Raw genomic sequence first — 21,534 nt, 5'->3', positions numbered from 1 at the left:
TTCCATTTTCCCTTAAGTTTTCCGTAGGCCATGTTCACCTATAAAATTTCCTGTCATTCCCTGCCATATGTTCTGCATGCAGTCTTCCCTTCAAATCTCAGCTTTTCCTCATTTTTATCAGAATTATAATTTTTGTCTGCCTTCTACCACCAGCTGAGCACATAAGATGTTTATGGCCGTTTCTTTCCACTAAGCCTTTAAAGTGATTGATTAATTTTATGGAAGAACATTTTATTCCATAGGGGTCTTTTTAAATCTTATTTTTAAAGCAGATTTGAGATAGCTATTTCAAAGCCAAGGTTAAAGTGTCATTTATATTCCAGAGATCAGACTTTTAATGTTTTGACATTACGCTTATTTGAAAAGTATACACTGGTTTTGTTTTGTTTTGTTTCTGCAGCAGAGCTGGGACTGTGAGACTACGCCAACCTTTCCCTTGTGTAATGTCAATGTCGGCTATCACTTTGGCAGAATCACCCAGCTCAGTGAAGACAGAAAACCCCTCCTTTCCTCCTGTTTTTCATGTGCTGGTGGCATTCCAAGTGACCTTCCCTCATAAATACTGGTGAGTGACCACATGGGGAAAGCAGCTCCTTCGTGCAAAGAAACTTGTTTCAAAAAGCTGTGTTGACCTGAGTGGTTTCCATTTTCCCCAAATTTCAAAAAAAACCCCACATGTGCAGGTGATGTAATGTGAGACAACTTGCTTGAGGAGGGTGGATTTTCCCTTCTTTGAATAATAACTTGAGTTATTTAGCACCACTGATTTCTCTAGACTTATAAGCATTTATAGAACACTCTCATGTGCTAACTATTCAAACTATAGAAACCAGCCTTTCAAAATACTGCTTTACAGAGAGAAGTATTTCCTGAGAGCACAAAAGATTTTTTCCTCTCTTGCTGTTACTTTCTCATGGTTAAGAGGTCTGGAATGCTATAAATTTAACGTAACACCGCAAATATGTCAAGATGAAAGTTTCCCAAGTGTAGGAATTAAGGAAGATAATTAGAGGCCTTTTAATTCTTTCTGGTTTGGGAAGTATGCCTAGAGTGAAATCACAGCACTGCAGAAATTCTGATACCTTCAGGGCAGTCCAGGGATGATGTCATAATTTTAGTAGTTCCATAAGGCCAAGTCCCATAGTTAGTACTGAAAAAACTTTTCAGGTCATTTGAGGCTATCACAGCAGATTTACCCCACTTGAGATTAAGAGATTTTCAGTCTTAAAATAGTCACCCATGGCTCAGGAATATTTACGGTATCATAAAACATAACAATATAAAATACAGGAACAGAGACAGAAAAATATTTAACCTTTCTTGGAACGGTTTGGAAGTTGTATGTATGTGCAGAATCTAAGGCTACTATTTATTTAAGTGTTGGTTACATGTATTAAAATGAAGATATGGACAGGAAAATCAGTTAGCTGTCATTCAGTATTAACTATGTATTGCAATCATCTCCCATTCAGACAAAAGTGATGTATCATTTATGACTATATGATATGTAATGTTAATTTTTTTCCTTTTTTTTCTTAACCATATGGGTACTTGAAGTATGTCTGTTTAAAGGACTAGAGCATCTTCAAAAGAAATATTAATAAGAGCACTATGGCATCAGCCTAATAAAATAATGCCCTACGATTAATGGAACATTTTCAGGAAAAGGAAAGGCTGGTGTACCTTTTATATCTCTCTCTGTGTTTAAAGAGTGAAACAGTTGTGCTATTTATAAGTTCCTCAAGTATGTGTTAGAATTGTCACTAATTTCTGTGATGACTTGTAATCAGGGGAGAGAATGAAGAGAAAGAAGAGGGGAAGTGAGTAGAATTCCATAAATGTGTATGCTCTATCAATGTTCTTTCTTTGTTTCTCTATCAACTTATGTGATGGAGTCGTGGCTACTTAGTCATTTGGGGTTTGCATTTGGGTACAGGTAAACGAGGTAAATCAGCATCAAGAGTTGTTTTGAGGATTTGTGTGAATCTCTTAAAACCAAAGTAGGTCTTCAGTCTTGGATGCGATCATCATAATAACAGCTTCAAAAAAAAAAAAAAAAAAAAAAAAGAAATGCATGAATACACTTGCTACAGCTTTTTTACAGTCTAGTAACATTGTGGTACTCAAACCCACACACTGTAACATTTAGTTGGGTCACATGTGATGGTAAGGCTGCGTACCATTTAAAATAGGAAGCAATAAGAGAGAGCATTCATCTTTTGAGAAAGACCTCCTTTAACTGTGTTTCCATTTTAAACTTCTCTGTCAATTAATTTTTTATATCTTTAGAGGATGTTTTATCCATTTACAGTAGTTTTATGGAATAACTTGCTGTTTGATCAGACTATGATATTTTGCATATGTAGCTGCTTTCATTTAAAATGAGCAGGACAGAACTATACACAGTCCAACAATTAAGGATCCTGATTTTGTTCTTCTTTCCATGCCAGGTTCCAAGTATAGGCATACAGTCCACAACTCATTATTTTAAATTAAGATGACATTTTTTAAAATCTTGCAAGACCAACTAGTATACTAATAGCAGATAACTAGGTGATTATAAGGTCTTTAGGTACCACAGCAACTACTTTGTCCTCACAAGGAGAGTGAAGAATCTTTGTGGAACTTAGGATGTTACCTGAAAGAATCAAATATAATCATAACCATTTATCAGTACGTAACATATGTGTTTTATTAAAAAAAAAAAGGTGGCTTTTTAAATTTTGACCACATCCACATTAGAAAGAAGTGACCAAGTATGCAAAAAATTTAAAATATTATCTTTCCTATTTTAATTTTTTATACAACCATGTGAATCAGTGTAATCAACCAGATGGCTCTAGATTCAATAATTCACTGCCTCTATTGCATTTTGCACATATTTGATATTTTCTTCAAATCTGATATTTTACAAAGGGTAAAGAGCCTTAATTAAAGAAATGAGAGGCATACATTGATAAATAGATTAAATATTGTATCAATTTAAATATTCCCTCTATGTGAACAAAGTGGGATTAAACACATTTTGGTTGTAACCTATTTTGTGAGAGTGGGCATAATCCACCTCTGATTATTTTATTGGTTTTTCTTAAAACCTCAACTATTTATCAGGAGTTTGGTAAAAAAATCCAGTGTGAATTTTAACACAGAATTTTTAAAGCCAAGTTTACCCTTGGAAAGCCTGTAGCTCTGAACCTCTATGAAGACATTTCCGTGCAACTAGGTTCAAATATCCATTGAATGTGCACAGGGCATCAACTTCCAGAAATATAAACTGTCATTAGTCTTAGAGAGTGTTGCTCTCCTGTAAGGAAATTACTTGGCTGCAAAATAATGCACATTCTTCTTTCAATCCTTATGGGTTTTCTTAGTTTTGGTTTGTTTGGGGTTTTTTGTATCTAAACTCTTGGGATTCTGATGAAACTGGGATCATAGAGAAGTGGCATATTCTGCCAACTAGTAAAAACATGATGTTTGGGGAGGTAGAACTAATAAAGTCAGCTCTGTTTTCTTTGTACTCTAAGGTCACCAATTTCAACTGCAACCCTGATCTCCCTATTCCCCTTATTACCTGCTCTCTTTGCCTGGGAAACAATAGAGCTGTGCTTAGTCTGCAGCTCCCTGAATGCTGAGTATCTCCTATCCACATTCCTCTCCCTGGGGATATTAATTTAGATCTCCATCCCTGAGACTTCTGAGGGTCTTAATTATCTTTAAGACTTGCTGGTTTTCTCCAATTTGCTTAACACTTGACAATCACCCAGCTAAAACATTTCTGGGTGAAGGGAGATAGGACATACATACAGACTGCAGGTTTAGCCTTAGCTAAGGCTAAAATATGCAGGCATTAAAAAAGATACAAGAAATAGCCGGGATCTCCGTTCTCAGATTGGCATTAAGAGACAGCTCGATTTAAAAAAAAAGTTTCCACAAATTTTTGGGGTTTTTTTAATTAAACAGCAAGTTTTTGTGAATGATACTATAATTCTTAATTCCTTTTTAGATATTTTGTTTGTTCAAATAGCAGCTAAAACAAAATGATTCTTCCTGTCCAGGGTTTTTAAATTGAAAAGTATGTTAAAGTTAATTACTGAAGTTTACTTGAGATTTTACAGTGATTATTTAGCTATGTTGTCCCAAATGCTCATGTGAAAGTTTAATTAACCAATAAGAATTGAGAAGACTTGGTAGTGATTGTTTGCATTAAATGTTAAGAGATGAAAGAAATTAATAAATAATTCTAAGTCATAAAATATAAATATAAAATCACAAAAATGCTAGTAAATACTTGAATAACATCTGCAATTCCTCAGACCTGTCATAAAATTAATTTTAGCTAATTGCTAACAAAATAGAGGAAATTATATGCACATATGACAATCATGAACCCAAGTTATTCCTTTCTAAGGCAAATATAATTTTGACTATATGATTTGTTTGAGTACAAGGAAAACTTTAAAATCTGAATGGTGGTGTTATTTTCTCTATGAAAATATGAAGCCGTCTAAGTTTACTCCTGTGTAAAGGAAATAAATGAAAGGGCTCTGAAGAGATGCCAAAAGCCTTTTGAGTGACAGCATTTAGGAAGCATAAGCTCTTCATATGGTAATACTTTCAGGTAATTCAGTAGCTGTCTGATCTGCTATTCAAATATCCAGGTCAAAGTTATTATGCATATATTCTTGTTACTTGGTTACAATTACACAGCAAAGTTAAAATAAAGTCATCGTTATTCAGATGTCTCTTTGCAAGAGGAGGGAAGAAAATATTTCATAAATTTGTTTTCTGTTGTTTCTCTTTTTGCTTTTTATTTTATGTCAAAAGAATTTTATTCTTATTTTAATTTTATTTCCAACTAAATGCACTATTAACTAAAGATTTGTACTTATGAAACTGTGAATTTTATGATTTTATGGTGACTTTAATAAGAGACTTTTGTATGAGTGCCACAGAGAATGATGATATCACCTAGGTTTCAAGCATCTGCTACTTACATCCAACTCTTTATTACATTCTGTGGAATAAGTGACAAGTTTGGCATAAAATGCTAAAAGGAGTTGTGCCCTAAGTGTGGGGATAAGAGATGTGCCACAAATCTCATCGTTTTGAGCTACCAAGAAGCATCTTTGTCAGAGCAGGAGTTGCAGCTGACTAAAAGTAGAGTAAATGTGAGAACATTCCCAAGGTTAAGGGTGCCCACATTAATAACTAAAGCTTTAGCTCAGTTGCCATTCCTAGCCTTAGGATTCTGTCCATGCTGTGTCGCTCTGTGCATCTCTGGTGGCAGGCGTTGGCTGTCCCACCATGGGATCGGAAGGGAATCAGGCTTCTTCTGAACAAGCTCCATTTAGACACTCAGTCTAGACACCGTTCTTAAAGAAGTCTCCTCTGTTCATCACTAATGTTGAGAAACTTTAGGAAATGAAAGGGAATAGAAGGATCAGAGGGAGCACAACTGCAGCCTTGTGGTTGGTACAGGCTCCGTAGAGAAGAAGGGAGAGGTCCCAGCCTCAGTCGTAAGGACTGTTCATGCATATTTTGCTGAATAGTCATTGGAAAAAGACCTTTCAACTTAAGAGATTGGCGTTTTGTAACAGAGAAAATGTTGACTTTACGAAGGTTACCTAAAACACTCATAAAATAGAACTAAGATTGTATTTGGTTTTGTATGTTATAGATACAAGCCTTTAGAAGCAAATACACTTTTTCAACTTTCTTTTTATTCCTTCTTTTAACTTTACTGGTAAGGAAAAAAAGATATATATCCTACCGTGCACTTTGCTTCACATGAATCCAGGGATTCATGTCAGGGACATGAATCATTCAATTAGGGCTTTTTTTTCTTCAGTACTCAATCTCTTTCTGTCAGGTATACAGCTTTTCTATTCATGCTTTTCTGTTTGCTTCAAAAAATTATGATTAAAAGACTTACTGGACCCTTGACTGTGTAAAATTTGTTTAAAGAAACTTTACTTGTACATTATCAAAGTGGTCTGGCAATAGTCATATTTACTGAAGTAATTCCTGTGACTCTGGTGTAAATAACATTCTGGTTTTCTGGTTTTGAATACATACCAAAAGAGCAAAAAATATGTAAACAAATAGAATGTAATTAATAGGCCAGAATGAGGCATTTAAGGCCAAGGAGTTGTGGTTTTTTCAGTACCAGTTGTTGCTTTTATTCCTGGTAACTTCTGATTGACATAGCCATTGCATTACTGTTAAAGCGAAATGAATGGAGCATCAGTTTGCACTTAGACTTTTGAATCATCAGCGAGCTGTGACCAACTGATGGCAACCAGCAACCAAACTGAAGGTTTGCCAGCCAGCTGCATCTACATTAATGAGTTTCTTGCATGGTTAAATATTCAAGCAGTCTTAAGCAGATCTCAGAGATGAAGATACTTTAAAAGAATTATATTCTTTTACTGTCCCACTTCAGCGACTTTCAAGGTTCTCATGGTTTACAGTTTTATCCATCTCTGTCTCTGTTAGGTTATAAACAATTGTGTTTCCACATTTTACTGTCCTAGCTTGGGAACTAAATATAAGATGTGCTAAGGTAACATTAGCACTTGCAGACATAAAGGACTAAATCATAATGATCTTCCTCTCTTATGTGTCCACAGCAATAGAGGTGAACAAATTTTCACCCCAGTAATTTAAAGCATGAATCTAAGCATATCAGGAAATCGGATTACCCCTCAATCAAATTCTCTATTCTGCTAGTGCAAGGTTTCTCTTATCTCCAATGCAATGCAGTTTGTGTATTCTTGCACAAACTCTGTGGGCTAGTATAAAAGGGAAATTCAGACAGACACAACAGGAGCCAGATTCTGTCTTCATGGCCAAGTGATAGGATGAGGGATAATGGCTTTAAACATAAAGAAGATAGGTTTAGATTTAGATATTAGGAAGAAACTTTACTGTGAGGGTGATGAGGCAATGGAACAGGTTGCCCAGAGAGGTTATGCACTCTGCATCCCTGGAGGTGTTCAAGGCCAGGCTGGACTGGGCTCTGAGTAGCCTGGTCTAGTGAGAAGTGTCACTGTTCATGGCAGGAGGGTTTGAACAAGATGATCTTTAAGGTCCCTTCCAGTCCAAACCTATTTCTTTACCTTAGAAAAAGAAAGAAAAAAGCTGTTTCCCTCTCAGTTAAATTTTAAATATATTCACATGCCAGCTAAATAAAAATTTAAAATTCATTCATAGTAAAGATCTTTATCATACTAGCAAAGAAAACATGTGCTTTGGCTGATGGGGTCTGATCAGAACCATATAACGTTATAGATATACTTTATGCTTTACTATTTTCTGATGCCAATATTAATAGTGATTTTTTAATATATAATTGATTTGTATGTTGGCATAAAATTCGGAAATTAATTGTACATATCAATCAATTAAAAAGACAATAATAGAGAAATGAAGTAGGTAATTTTATGTCTTCAGGGCTAAATGAGCTATCACTCTGGTTTGAAATCTTAGAAACTACAGATAGTAAATTTGAACATGATTTTGAGCACTGAGGAATCTATGGTTTGTTTCAGATTTGAAAATTCACTTAGCTCCATGAAAGGCTCAAAACCATTGTCAAATTTTTGACTCAGATGACGCACTAGCGAATGTTACATTCATAGCAAACTAAGGTCCCAGTCTTGAAGCTGTCCTAATTCCTTGAACACTTCCATGCAGGCAAAGTAGTTTTCAGCTTGTGGGCAGTTATAAATGCAAGGCCTTTGCTCTACTGAGAGGTGCCCTTACTGTGTTAGGGCAGAGCTGTACCAGGGGAATACTGAGGTCGAAGTAGCTTCAGGCATTGGTAAATGCTAAGTTACCAGCAGCTGAACACTTGGAGGATGTATTTTCCCAACCAAGTGTTTCTTTACTTTCAAACAAGAAAGGAACTGGATTCAAATAAATGCATTTAATCTTAAAAAAAAAAAAAAAAAAAAAAATGAAATTATAGAAAGGCCCACAAAAAAAATTTCTTTCTCTGAAAAACTCCATAAATGTTTTATTTAACTGACCAGTTCTTACTGTTTCCTTTAAAAAAGAAATTAGCTGATAATATCGTGGGAAATATTTGTGTTAAAGGTCACATTAAACAACAGTCAAATCTAGACTGTCTGAGAAGTCTGGAGAAGATGTTTAATGCAAATTTTTTGTGGAAAAAAGATGTGTGTCACTGCAGGTCATCTCTGAATATTCTTGTTGGGGTTTCTCTGTTGGATATGCCATCTCAGCTAAATGTTTTGAAGAGGAGGAATCAAATAAATTGCCCTATTTTGGGTCTTTCTCATCTGTATACAGTTGTGCAGCTCTAGTAGACCTGAAAATTGCCCAGAGACAAACTTAAAAAATAGAGTGCTTTTGAGGCAGAAAATTGCTTTTCTGCAGCATGGTCTAAGGGACAGGATGTGACAGGAGGACAAGGAGTTGTCACTATGTAGTGATATTGTAAGGCATATCTTACATAACAAAAAGGATCATTTGTCTCTTTTTTCTTTCATTTTAAACTGCAAGAGATTTAATTGAAACAGTTGGAGGTATCACCCCTAAACGAAGAACAAGCCATTATAATTTACAATTAAAACTGAAAGTTCCCCGCTTAACCCACTTGTAATAGCTACTCATTGTGGAGTGCATGTGGGATAGATGCCTGTCCACAATTTCAGAAGCCTTATTCTCAAAAGGAAGAGGAAAAAAAACCCATCTCATTGTACATGCATGTCAAATATTAGCGTGATTCTTGTAGTATAATAAGAAAAGAAAGTGGTTTGTGCTTTTGATTAGCCTCTTGATGTTTCAGAGTGGTTTTGTATGGCTTAATTTTCCTTTTATGGCAGTTTGTACATATAAAACAAAATGAGGAAAGGAGGGGAGGGGGAAAGAAATGTGCCATTTATATACCTAGGATATGAGACCTCCTTTGGGCCCATTATACATTAATGGGTCAGCTGAGATTTATTAGGATATGTATATTAATCTTTATACACATTCACATACTATAATTGTTCCTTTGGTGCTATAATGTGATTAGCTGTGAATTTGTGCAATATTAACAATAATATGGATTTCCATATTACAGAACAGTAATAACAAATGGTTATTAAAAATGCATGCAAAGTATGGGATGTGAAAGCACTTCTAAATTCTCAGTAATCCGATTATGTTTTGTTGTTTTTAAATACCAAAATGGTTAAGTCTTTACTATAAAGTAAAACCCAGTATTAAAGAAATCAAAAATTTTATGTTATACAGAAGTGAACAAATGAATCTAAATCTGTCTTAGTGAAAGATTAGTATCTGTTTCTCATAGGCAGCTGAGATGTGGATTTTTGCATTATTATAATTTGAATATGTAGCAAAAATATAATATAGAAGGTAACAGTAAATTCAGCATTGATACCTCTTTACATTGAAACTGAAGGGATCTTCCCTCTTCACATCTGCAATCATATGATAATAATTCCACATGCAAGGTAATCATTTTGTGCTATAAAGACATAGTACAGTAGGTATATAGAAAGGAGAAACTATTAATTTTGTGAAGCGAATTTTTTTATTATTTCTCTTAAGCTAATTATTTTTTTAATTTCTTAAATTATAAAAAATAGAGCAGCCACTTTTTTTTTTTTTTTCAGTTAATTTATGACAATAGTACCCTGTGGGGCTATTGTAGGGCTGTACACGCTCACCTGTTTCTCTCCTTTGTTTTGTGATTGGATGTGACAGCTGCTTACAGCATGATTCCACCATGGCAGTGCCTTCAATCCCTGCATGAGCCACTCACTTAAGAGCTGGACTCCATGACTCTTGTGTGTCCCTTACAACTCAGAATGTTTTGTAGTCTGTGGTCTGGAATTTCCTGGACTTGGCTTTGAGAGAGACAGAGAATGAACATTGAGAGCATTTATATTCTCCTCACAGAATACATACTCCTTCTGCCAAAAGTTGCAAGCTTTACTCTCAAGTTATTTTCATCAGGTAGTCATACTTTTTTGAGCAAAGGTTTCTTTACCCTCCCTTCATGACCCCATAGTGGGAAGGTATCTTCTTTGACACGTCTTTCCTAAATCATAAATTCCTATCTTTACCTTGAGTATATCTGTGGGAATAGAAGAAATTCCTGTAATATAGTATTTCTGTAATTTCTACCATTTTCCATGCAGACTTAAGATTCAGTCTTTGATGATTTCCAAAAATCTTGGTATAATCACAGCTCCCACTTTTTTTTCGTCTGATTTGCATTTTAAGAATATATTTATTAATAGATTGCATTCTGTAAATTATTGCCATAATGGCTCATTTTTATCTTCATTTTTTAGAAATGCTCTTTCCCAACCTCAATGTTTCTGGTCCTACAGACCCCCAATTTCCTTATAGGATGCGCCCTTGATAAATACAAGGTAAAACAGGGATTTTTTTGTTATGCACTTCAAAGGTATTCTTTAGACTTCCTTTATTTTTTGTCATTTTATTTTATTTGGAAATAAAATTTCCCTATATTTCCATTTTATCATTCAATATTCAAGAATCCTACCAAATAAACCATGTTAAGTAAGTTAAGTGTAGGGTTTCTAGCTGGTTTATTTTTATACATACTGTAGAAAAAAGGCACCTACCTCATTTCTGCTCATGGTATTATGCAATTTAAGTAGAGGGACTTTTGTCATGCATTTTACATGAAGATGATGAGTATTCCATTGTATTCAAATGCTTGTGGAATTGCTGTAAAATGACATACAGCAGGTGGGCCAGTGTCATTTGTGAAAGTGTCTCTGAGCTGCAACTTGAGATGCTGCTATTTCTCGCTGGCATTCCATACAGCTTCAAGGCAACTACTCTTCTGCTTAGCTATTGCATTTTATTTTTCTATAAATTAATCCCTTATTTTCAGTTCTTGTTTGTTCTCTTATTTGCTTCTGCTTACTAATTTGTGACTGCAAAAGGAAACAAGTAAAAAGTGACCATAACAAGTATAGCTCTCTGCAGTGGAGTTTCAATAACAAGGGCAGGGTTAGTCCACGGCTTCTGTTTAAAGTGCCTTCTCTCATGTTTGATTGGACTTGAAGTATTTTCTTCTATCTTTGTGGTAACCTAATTAAATATTTTTGTATTTTAGCTGTGTTGCAGCTATAGCTGTCGCAAAGTCCCCCTCAATATTTTACAGTGCTTTCTCATAATTTTAATGGCAGCTTTGGCAATGTGTATAGCCAGGTACTGAATCAATATTGTCACTTACATTCCATTATGGATTAAAAACTGATATTAGAAATTAATTTAAGCTATGAGAATAATTATGTATATTCATTGAAAAAATATATTGGAGAAATAGCTTAAGAGCATTTCAAGCTAATTACTGACATAATTAGCATTGAAAAAACCCCAAACATTTTATGTATTGAAATTACACAACCTGCTTTTTTTGATTTTGAACAAATGTTTATTATCTGCTTTATTTAAATTTTCAGTTATATAATCTGGAGAACACCATTTTATGATTACGGACATAGCATTTTAAATAAAATTAAGTAGAAGATTAGAACATCTTATGTCAGAGCACTGATTACCCAATTATATTTGTGTCATGCTCATCTCTTCAACTGTGAAATTTCAAACTAAGATATTCTTTCAGATACTTTGGGACTTGCATTTCCAGAAGTTAGAAAAGGATATTTTCAACTGTCTTGCGTAATTTTGTTGCTTCAACAGAATGAACACCATTAGTTTTGATTCCCTTGTTTGCTATCAATATCTCATAATCTTTTCAAAATTAGAAAACTGGTCATAATACCTCTGAAATGAAGCCATTTTATTTTCTCTGGATGGGAGGACACTGAAGGCTTTGCAAGCAGTGCAATGCATTGGCTTAATTCTCCAGTGAAGATCCACTGCTTCATATTTACCCTTATACAGCAATTCCAGTAGGAGTGGTTTTACATTACTGATCTTTGATTTTGAACAGTTTATTAATCGTAACTTCAATTACATTTCATAGGCATTTTTATAATAATCGTAATTATAATATTAGCACTATCATATTTTGCAAGTACCTCCTTGTCTCCTGACAAATTTTCCCAGTGTTGCAGCAGGTTTTTTGTCTGTTGAGTTGCCATTTCCCAGGAAAGGGAAGTGACATTTTCGAAGAATCTGGAGAAATTTGCTTGGAAATGTTCATTCTCCCCTAGAGACACCACTCAGCTGGTTCTACTAAAGTATATTTCACTGTCTTACAGTGTGGTTAGTAAATCACAACTCTCTTGAGCATTAATAATTTCCAAGGTAGTAGAGTACACATTGTGGTGTGTCCTTCTTCAACATGTGCTGCAGATCTCAGCTGGTTATCTAATGTGAGTTTGTGCCTGATGTGTCACGTGGTGGTGCAGCTGCTCAGGATATGTCAGCCCAGAAGAGCGGAGCTTCAGGCCAGAGGGAAGCATTTTTGTACTGGTAGCTGGATTTAAAGATACTCCGTTTCCTCTGATCTCACAGAACGCTCTGGCACGTCACTTACAGAACGGATGTTTTGATGGTAGTCGCTGGGTGTGAGCACTTAGATGTTTTGCACTGACCCTTTGGAATAGCAGAGCCATGTTCAATCACCATGAAAATTCACTGCAGTGCCTTACCGATGTTTGTGACGCATAATTTATACATCACATCTTAAAATGTGTGAGCTTTCCTTAATGACAAAATTACAGTTTCTTAGTATTCTTAACAATACTGTAAAAGAGGCAAAGTTATCTAAAACACAGTGGGAAAATTCCTATGCGTTATTTGTAAAGTAATTTAATTTGAAAATGTGACTTCTCTGCATTTCAAAATAATGATAATTTTTAAATTTTCAGAACTCACTGCAGATGTTGAAGTGTCTGAGTTCAAAACAGGTTAAAACTAAGCCATGCATTGAAAATTAGTAATGTTTATCTCCGATTTTTAGATGTGCAGTTGTACCTGTATACAGCAAATTAATCAAACTGCAACAGTTTTGCTGCAGAACTTAGGTCTGGTACTTGAACAGCTTAGGCAGAGAGGAGAGGAAAAATGATAAAAATTCTGAGAATATAAGTACATAAATATTTTCATTAAGCAAATCTAATGCTTTTCAACTTATAATTCAGAAGGTACCTTGTCATGCTGTGTAGAAGAATACTTTTTGTTTTCTCTATCTTCCCTGCTTCTTCTTTCTTCACTTCTCTTTTTCCTTTGTCTTAAATTACTTTTTTAAAACCACTGACAGTTGCTGACTACTATAATAATAGGAAAAACTCATTTCTATGCTTCTAATGGACCAGATTTTCTGAAGCAGTGATCTGTCCTAGTTCACAATACAGATTTAGGAAATTACCTTTCAGGTGACATGCACATTCAAAGTAACAGTAAAATAATCAGTGCCTTTCATGTGACCACATGCATTCATTTATTTTCAATAGAAATAATTTAAGATCTCTATCCAGATTGTCTAATAATAGTAATTTTTTATATGTTGGGTCATTTGTCCTACTTTTACCTAGTTACTAGGTAATATCTTCTACTTTCCACTAAAACAACTTACTTCATGACTGAAAAAAAAAGTATACATCTTTCCATATTCACATCTATAAATTACTTCCTTGGCAAGAGGAGTGTAAGCACAGATGCATTTAACTCTGCAAGTTATTTTCAAAATTTTCCAAATACTGTAATTTATTCTTTTTTTTCTACCCTCTTGTAGTCTTCTAGCCTAATTTAATTTTTTAAAAGCATTCATTTTATTTATAGCAAAGAACAGAGTGCAATGTATTTAGCAGAGAACTGTAGACTCTCAGGGTGAACAAAAGAAAGATAAAATATCTCTTGGTTTTTCAACTCTTTTCTGTCAGAATAAAATTTGACTCAGTGTGGAGACAACCTACATGCAGCCTTTCTCCACCCGCCTACCAGCCCAATGGAGTTTTCTTTTGACTCAGCTGGATATTGCTGCTGCTTTCAGATACAGAATGATTTTCTTTGATTTTGTACTGTATTACTGGATAAAGAGCAGGGAGGGAGAGATGAGGCACACAGTAACTACATTATTGTCACGTTCACAGCTTGACCATAATCTTGTGGACACAATTACCATTTTTGTTTATAATTAAGAAGGAAAGTCACTTAAAACATCTTAATAATATTGTGTGATGTTAATGATCCTAGAGTGTTAAACCTAAAGAATCTACATATAAAGTATGATTTCAAACTAATCAAAATCCAAATTGACCTTCAATTCAGAAAGGAAAGAACAGATTGTACTTTGCCCTTATGAATGAAGTAGCTCCAGCTTTCGCTGTCACTTTGCAAATGATATAATCTTTGCATGACTCAGTTTCCTTTATGATGTGTTTAAGATTCCTTGAGTGTTTTTATGAATACTGTGCGATAAGCCCTATTACCTAAGCACCTAAATTATTTTATACCACTGTTGATTGTTTTTGTTGCCTGGGTAGCAGAAACGTGAAGAGAAAAGCTACATGAGGCCTCTCCAATATTTGGGCATCAGAACATCCATGGACAAATACAGTGTCTTCATGTAGTGAGACAAAGATAATTCTTTTGTATAGTTTCTCTAGGGGTGCACTGACTCTTTCAATGCATACATCCTAAAAAGGGATGGAATACAAGAAGGCACCTAATTTTCTTGAGTGGATTCTTCTTGATTTACCAGAAGTATCAAAGATAGACTGTGTCAAATGAGTCTGTTCTCATATATCACTATTGTGTCTAATTTGTGAGCTTTTCCAATATTTTAGTTTTTATCTATGGGAATGTAATACCTTCAAATACCAGCAGAAGTACTGACAATATGTGTATTAAAGACAGGAGTGCTTTTAGCCCTTGAAAAAGCACTCAGTGAAAATGAAATTCACCCTCTGTGCTTTGTGTTAAAGACAATACAACCACCTAATTAGAAATAAATGGGTTGTTGTTTTAGTAGTGCCATACTGATGAGTATTTGAATTTTAAAGGAAATAACAAATAAAACAAAAATCTCCAGAGAAGAAATTACTTTTTTCAGCTGTTGTCCACCATTCCATGTTTTTGAATCATTTCATTTCTTTCATTTACCTAATCCACCTGCAAAAGTGAACAAAAGAATGAAATGTTTCTTTTTTTCCTTCTATGTAGAAGGACCAAGCTTCCTGTAATTTCAGGAAAAAGAGAGAAAGGAATGTAAATTTTCACCTAAATGTTTCTGTAGAGGAAATAATCCTTCTGGTATGAGTTTTTTCTGCAAGCAAAAAAAGCCACATTAACATTGAGAAACTGTTTCTGTAGTTTATATGTTGTCTTTTACCGATGGCTGTAAGTTGCAATTCTGTCTCTCTTTCTGTGGAAAAAAAAAGACTGGAAAAAAAGAAAACAAAACATTTATGTGAATACAACAAAATATATTAACCATCATTTAGTAAAAGGTTGCAACTACTCCTTTTGTTAAGCTGCTGCAGAATTCAAACAAACATTATATTGAGAACCAAACAAACAGGGTTTGCTTTGGTAATTTCAAGAGCTGTAAAAATTCATAGATATGCACCAGAATGAACTCTGTTAAATAAAGGCTGGTGAGTACACACACCTCATTGCTGTACTTCTACCCTGCAGTACAAGAGGTGTTAGCTAGCAAGTGCATCAGATATTGAGTGATTTTCCCAGTACTGCAATTCAGACAGTTGATAAAAAAAACAGAACCTGAAATGTTTAACAATAAAGAAAATTGAACCTCCTTGCTAAAAACGTTGCACCTCTTAATGATAATGTCTGAACAAGAGTTAAATCCAAATATTTTAAGACACCTTCATGGCATTTTAGCATTCATCAGACCAAAAATACTAGTTTTTTTTCACACAGCTGTGGGCAAAATTTGTGTATAACATGCTTTCCTGGGTTTCATGCCTGACACAAGCATTCCACAGCTTGTAGTACCAGTTGTAATGTATCTCTCTTTTGTTTTCCAATTTTCCCTGATACTGTCTGCATAACTCTTCTCTGAACAAACAGCAGCTCTGAATTTATGTCTTTAAAATTACTTAAATCTCTTTAAACGTGTGACTTTCATACAATTTCTAATAAAATCTACCTACCTATATTCATCTCTTTTTATATAAATTCATTATTTAGTAGTAATTATTTAAAATTTCTTGACACTAAAAATGGGCTCTGCAGTGCTCTGTATCATGTAGTTTACAACTTTCCTTAGAAGTCATTCCGTCTTAGTTGTTTTTTTCCTGCTAGGTTGCTTGGAAACTTAAAGAAATCTCTTTGTTTCACTCTCTTTTTATTATGTAGTAACAAGGATAATTTTTGTTATAACATCCCATAATATTAATGAAAAAATATTTTTAAAATTACATGTATTCCTTTTTCTTACTATCATGTGCACAGGTTCATGTTCCATGTTGCTATCAGTACTTTCAGAACTCAGCCTGAGGCAAAAGAAAGGATGTCATGGATTCCTTGTCATACCATTGTCACTGGTCCTGGGTTTATGTCAACTCAGTTGTACTTTTCACAAGTCAGTTCATCAGCTTGCTCTCCAAAATTCCAGATGTGCATTACAGCACAGATCTGGTGCAGCCCAGTCACCTGTGTGATTTCCATTTTAAATGAGCTCTCATTGATTTCTCTCAATTAACTGTTTTAGTATTTCTGAATGTAGTACAGACATTGCTTTTATAAAACTTTAAAAAATTATTTTTAAAAAAGTGTAATTAAGGACATGCAAACAATTGCAAACTCTTGCCTTCTTACAATGTTTGTACAAACACCAAAACCTGATTATTGCATTTTGACATCTGTAGTTTAAGTTCTGCATATAGTCTTTACTTTCAGGGTTTTTTTTGGTTTTGTCATTTTGGTTTTTTTACTGGCTGCTTAAGGACAGCACTGGTTTTGCTTCCTTTGACAAGGTTAGCTAATTTCTCAGCAGCATTAATTTGTTTTGGAATGTGATCTTAAAGCCTGATGCTTTCAGAATCACACAGATATGCATAATTTTATGAAGAAAATATTTTTATTTTTTATAATTTAACTTGCAGTTGTGTTTTGCTTAGTGTTATTATGGCAAATTGTTGATGTGATACATGTAGGAAAGAATGGAAGGGACTCTTGAACAAAACCAGACATTTGGAAGGATGTTTTTATACACATGATTAGTTAAGAGAAAACATGAGAATACCTCTTTTGCAGGAAACAACTGTGACAAATTGCCTTAATTTTACATTACTTAAGTTTGCTGATACTGGACTCAGGGGTAGCACTATCCAATAATGTCATGGAGATTTTGTGTAAGCTGTCTCCATGAGGGAATGTTTCCAAACCATATGCTTTTGCACAATGTCCACATACTGAACACAACTTCTGTTTCAACTTAATTCCTCTCAGTGCATGGCCAGATCAGAGCTTTTCTTCTTGTGATTCTTGAAGACTGCTCTAGTCCACTGCTTCTTTGTAGCATCTTGATGATTCTGCATTAGCTACCTGCTTTTCCATCAGCCTTAGACATTTATTTTCCTAGCTTGGCTTTTAAACCAAACTAAATTCCTAGCTTCATGCATATATCTTTAATACTGTGTGAGCCTTTGAAGCCCTCCTCCCCAAAAACCTGCTCCAGTTTCTTTGAAGAAATCAGGAAAAATAGTGGTGTCTCTTGACCTGTTCTCTTAACTCTGTCATGCCATCTTTAGAACAGGGCATGATGAGATATTGCCATCTGAGCCACTTCACAGCCACATGAAGCACCTCAGTTAAGTTATGGGCATGTGGAAAGAAACAGCATCATGTGTTAAACTCAGCTTCCTTTAGTAGCAGTAAACCCTTGTCATTCTTCTGAGACCATAAAAGTCCTCCAAGGGAAATCTAAGAACATCCCAATGCATTTAAGTTATATTGCCCCTGCATGCCTGCACACATTTGACATTTTTTGTCAGTGTGCATGGCCTAAAAATTTAGCAGTGCTGACGAAGATGCTATTTGTTCATCAGCTGCTAAATCATCTGTCTACAACTAATGTAGAAATGAATTTGAGGGACTCATTCCTTAAGCTTTTCCTCCTCCTCTCTTTTGACATCTTGAAGAGCAGACTGTCAGTGCTGAGAGCCCTTGGAACTTGGGTCTTGAACACAAGAAAAGCAGAGCTTACAAGGATGGAGTTCATTCTTCCTTAAGCTTTGCTTGAAATCATGTCAATTGATAATGGATACTTCTTACCAATTTTTTTTTTCCTTTAAAAATAAAACCGTTAGTCTGAAAACAGAAATATCAATTCTCTCTTGGATCCTGCTTCGACCATTTTGTAAAGCCCAGCTTCTCGTGGTGCTATATTTAAACAAAAAGATAGACTAAGCCAGGAGAACATGCTGAGATTTTTTTCTTTGTTCCCTACAGTAAGCTCCCACTATGGGAAGAAGTAAGTTAACCCATTTCTTTCAGGGTGTATAAAAAGTTTATGTTTTTCTAATGTAATTTTGCTTTTCTTATTATTTTTTCCTTTCAGTTCCATGTTGACAACAGGTTTGTTAATTACAAAAATAAAAGTTACTGTTTTAAATAGGTTCTTTTCAGATCTTGTTGTACCAGTTTTTAGGAGACACCTTGATTTTGTACTACTTAAAAGTAAATTGGTCTCTACAACACCAGTCAATGCCTTTGACACCGCCGTGTGATCTGTAGTGGCAGCACATGCCCTGAGAAGACGCTTCCTCAGAACATATTACTCTGTGTAAAGTCTTCATATAATACCCAACAGATCTCTGTTCAGCCACACTCTCTACCCCAAGATCTTCTGTTGTGTTCCTAACAAGAGCTATAATTTCTCTTAGATTACATCTATATGGGCTATAGCTCTTCTGATATAAATTCTGACCAGACAAAGCAATCAGAATCCCAATGTTTAATAACAGAGGTGAGTGTCAAGTGTACCCTGGCACCTATGCTATCAGCACTACAAAGTCTGTCTTCAATTTAAAAAATGTATAAATGTATAAATACGCTGGAGAACTCTATGCTCTCCGCTCTTATAGAAGTTAACATTATGTTTTCTTTTTTAAGTGCTTTTCATGTTTCCAGTTTGCCAGTCAAGAGTGCAGTGCCTGTGGAAGCCTAGTACGTCTGTCAAACAGGCTTTGTATAGTGTACCCCAGAGCTACACAGTCCAACCTCTGGACATGCCATCTTCTCAGACAGTTTTCACAATACACACTTGAGACCAGATATAATCTTACCTGTGTTTGGAGACTGTAGAACCAAGTCCCTTAAGAAATTATAGGAGTTTTATGACAACGATCTTATATAGACTTGCAAAAAAAAAAAAAAAAAAAGATTCATGCTGAATCCTTATTTAAAAGAACAAGAATTTATAAGAATCTAAATGCTTAAACTGATGTTCAGGAACCCCCTTGCTTCCACAAGGGAGATTGCTTTGCAACTCACGCTCTGCAGGATGCTCCATCACTCAGTTTTCACATCAGAAATCCCTGCGAATCATGCTAGGCTACTAATAGTTGGCCTATTGTCAAAGACGAACAATTCATGTCCTTTATCTTCTGATGTGACAGCCTTTTGAATCTTTTGAATGCTGTCTTCTGCATTTATCTCTGAAAACAGTCTTTATGATCTCTCCTCTGCAACAAGGACAGCTGAGATTCAAACTCTTATAGTTAATTCCTTTGCACTGTTTTCCATAAGGACAAGTGGTAGGATCCATCTGAAGCTTTTACATAGAGAGAATTCTGACTTTCATGTACTGAAGGAAGTTAACTTACCTCTATTCTTTCTTAAACTTCACACTTTGTCTCTGGAAACAAATCTCTAAAAATTAATGTTGTAATGAGGACATGACCTTACAAGAACAGTCTTTTTTCATCAGAAGCTGAAAGATTCAAGGAGCTGCCAGTCCCCTCTCAAAGATGTCTAGAGTGTAAGGGAACATCATTACTAACTCTCTTTTTCCTATGAAAGGTCCACTTGGCTGCAATTCATGAAGAAACAGAGGCCTTCCCCTGGATTTTCACATATTTGACATTTGCTATACAGCCACCTGGAGCTCCTTTCACACTTTTGCTAGATATTATGCACTTCCTGAAGTGTCTAGAAATTTTACAGTCCTTGAGAAGTTCATACCTGAGTCCTTACTTAACTGAGTCTTTATAGAACTCTTCTAGTTCATTGCAAGGGGTTCTGCTTGGAATTGTTATTGTGTAAATTTAAAAATTAAAATTTTTCTTCTGAACTTGTCTTCTTTAAGATGTTTGTATATATACTCAAAACTCTCTCACATCACTGTCCATTTCAAAACCTTTTATAACTCCTTAGATACATCCTTTTAGAGAAACTAAGAATTGGGAGTATGGCCTGCCTCTTTTATTGCTGTGTGGATAGAGGAGGGCATGGGCAAGGGTCATAGTAGAAAGTGCAAAGATTTAAAGCAGTTGGAGTACCAATGCTAGTCACTGCCTTGGTAGCCAGCTGGTAATTGTAGTGCGAACTAATGTATCTTAAGTAAAGATTACAGCATTATCTTTCTTCTTCTCCTATTGATTATACCTGTGTGCCTGTGCTATAGAGGTGTTGATATGACTTTAACAAAAGAAGATAATGTGTTCTTAATCTACTTCTAATAAAGGTATTGATAAAGTCTTGTCACCTCTTTTTTAGCCAGACCAAGTACCAAGCATAGGTACTTCCTCTGCAGTAGCAGAATTTGCTTAGACCTGCATTTTTCCATAACATAGATCAGTTTGCAGTCTCCAAATTTCCAGAGTAGAGTTTTTTTTTCCCCTAGCAACAGTTCTCAAAGCAGGTAAATATATCTTACATATTGTTTTTTAATGTTTATACTGACCTACAGATCAGATTTAAACATCAAGCAAAGTACTGAGTTAGATCCATGTTCATAATCTAAGAGTCTACTTCTCACTCTCTTTCCAGAACCAGATAGTTCAAAATATTTTGTAATATACATTCAAAGTAATGTGCAGGTCTGCCAAGTTTGCCAGTTAAACTCAGATACAAATGTCAGACAAATTCCAATCCATAGTAGTTGGTAGCAGTTATAGTTCTATGGGGAGATTTAGTTGTTTCTTTGATTTTGTTTTATCTTCTTTGTGAAGTGTGGCAAAGATTTTTCACTTTTCCAAAGAAGCAGATACTTAGAGTCAGTAGACAGAGGGACCTGTCACAATGGGAGAGAATTGTCACTGCCTCATCCAGCACAGACTGCATTGCACTTCACTGATTAGTGTAGAAGTAAGTGATCAGTTGTTTAGTAATGTAGAAGTCGGGTCTAAATCTTCCAGTAACATCAAGTCAGTGAGAATGCCTCTTAAAGGAGTTAAATTTTTCCTTTTTTCTGTCCCAGACTTCTTAATTTTGTGCTGTCTAGGTAGAATAGGATGAACAGATTTGTACAGTATGAGACTGTAATATACCATGAAAGTTATTCTTAGCTTTCATCTTGATTGCAGCTCTTCTAAAGTGTTCTGTGGCCATGAATATCACAGGTTAATAATAATATAT

General features: G+C 35.0%; 1 protein-coding gene across 16 annotated transcripts in view; it reads left to right on the top strand.

The window, feature by feature from the left end:
• The window catches only part of TENM3 (teneurin transmembrane protein 3), a 1,287,001-nt gene that overhangs the window by 489,776 nt on the left and 775,691 nt on the right, over positions 1 to 21,534 (top strand). For 15 of the 16 annotated variants that reach the window (XM_058025026.1, XM_058025021.1, XM_058025025.1 and 12 more), the window contains exon 6: positions 401 to 565. The gene's annotated coding sequence lies outside the window, so the exon portion shown is untranslated. The remainder of the gene's footprint in view (positions 1 to 400; positions 566 to 21,534) is intronic. The other variant, XM_058025024.1, reaches the window with a different exon arrangement.

This window comes from Melospiza georgiana, chromosome 5, assembly GCF_028018845.1.
Source record: "Melospiza georgiana isolate bMelGeo1 chromosome 5, bMelGeo1.pri, whole genome shotgun sequence".
Classification (NCBI taxonomy): Eukaryota; Metazoa; Chordata; class Aves; order Passeriformes; family Passerellidae; genus Melospiza; species Melospiza georgiana.
This window is presented reverse-complemented; position numbering and strand designations above follow the sequence as displayed.